Consider the following 1,488-nt stretch of genomic DNA (forward strand, 5'->3'; position numbering starts at 1 on the left):
ATGAAGACGTATGGGGAGTGGAACTATAGATCCACTTATTCTTGACTTTGGCAATGGTTGGAGATGAGTTGTCAGCTTCACGCCCCGGCAGCTTTACCCCTGGGAAGGAGCCCCCGGTACCCGTTGGATTTGAGGCTGGGGGTCCCTATAGCCGGTCTTGATGATGTGGGGAGGAGAAAATCTCGCCCTTAACCGGAATTCGAACTCCGACCCCTCGGTCGTCAAGTTCGTACCCAATCACTACACAGACTAGGCTAGAGTTAGAAATTGAGGGATCGGTGTTTGATTCCCTACAGGTGCAAGAGGTTTTACTCCATAGAATCCAGACCGGCTCTGGTGTCCACCCAAACTCACGTACCATAGGCTAAAGCGGCCGGGACGTGAAGCTGACCACTGACATCAAGTACAGAGACTGAGTGTTGTGGAGCTGTATCCATGCTCTCCCATACCCATTCAATGCGTGCTGCTATTTCCGTACGGGAATAATTTTACCTTTACCTTTTAATTTAATTATGAGTGGTACATGAGCCCACATCTCTTCATTCTTGTTAGTTGGTTGAGGCCCTATGCTACAAGCCGAAATGTCGCGGGTTCAATTTCCAGCCGCGCTATGGCCCTGGGATCGACACAGCCTCTAACATAAATGAGTACCATGGGTCATCCTGGGGGGTAAAGGGCGACCGGCGCGTAGGGCTGACAACCTCACCGCCATTTGTGAGCCGACTGTCTAGGAAATGTGGGAGCCTCGACGTCTCACTACCCTATGGGCCTTCACGGCATGTTACAGGGATAGCTTGGCGCGTACGGCTGACAACCTCACCGCCATCTGTGAACCGATTGTGTAGGAAATGTGGGAGCCTCGACGTCTCACGGCCTGTTACAGGACCTTTACCAAAATGAGACGAGTACACAGTATGGGACTGCTGAGTTCCTGGACATCCTTCATCCAGCCGTATTTCGAAGAGAACAGTGTTCAGGAGGCTGGATCTGTTTTCATCGTCAGGTGAGGATGTGTGGGGGGCACATGAATTGGGCGTACTATAGCTACGAGCATGGATGACGTCACAGCAACAATGTTCTGCTATCTGTGACGTACCTGTAGATCCTAATCATTCTGCAATTAAACAGATCACCGCCAGAAACACTCTTATCATCATATCACTGTCATCAGTATCCGTTCACCAGCCACAACCCTTGACACGTAGCGAAACTCTGTACTTTTCCTACGCGTATATGGGTTTGCGTGACTAATGACAGTGGGTTCTGGATTGGATGATTGGTTTTAGTGGCACTTCTTTACAATTAAAATCAATTATATAAGATCACAAGCAATGGCTGCCTAGGACTCGCTCCATTCCCTACTGGACTACGCGTGTCTTCCCTTCCATTGTGACGAATACCGAAAGAAGAATCACTCCCGAATGAATCCTGCAACTGTCCTCCCTTTATAACTTCGCGAGAACCGAATAGAGACCACCACTTCCAACA

Source organism: Cryptotermes secundus, unplaced genomic scaffold (genome assembly GCF_002891405.2).
Source record: "Cryptotermes secundus unplaced genomic scaffold, Csec_1.0 scaffold136, whole genome shotgun sequence".
Classification (NCBI taxonomy): domain Eukaryota; kingdom Metazoa; phylum Arthropoda; class Insecta; order Blattodea; family Kalotermitidae; genus Cryptotermes; species Cryptotermes secundus.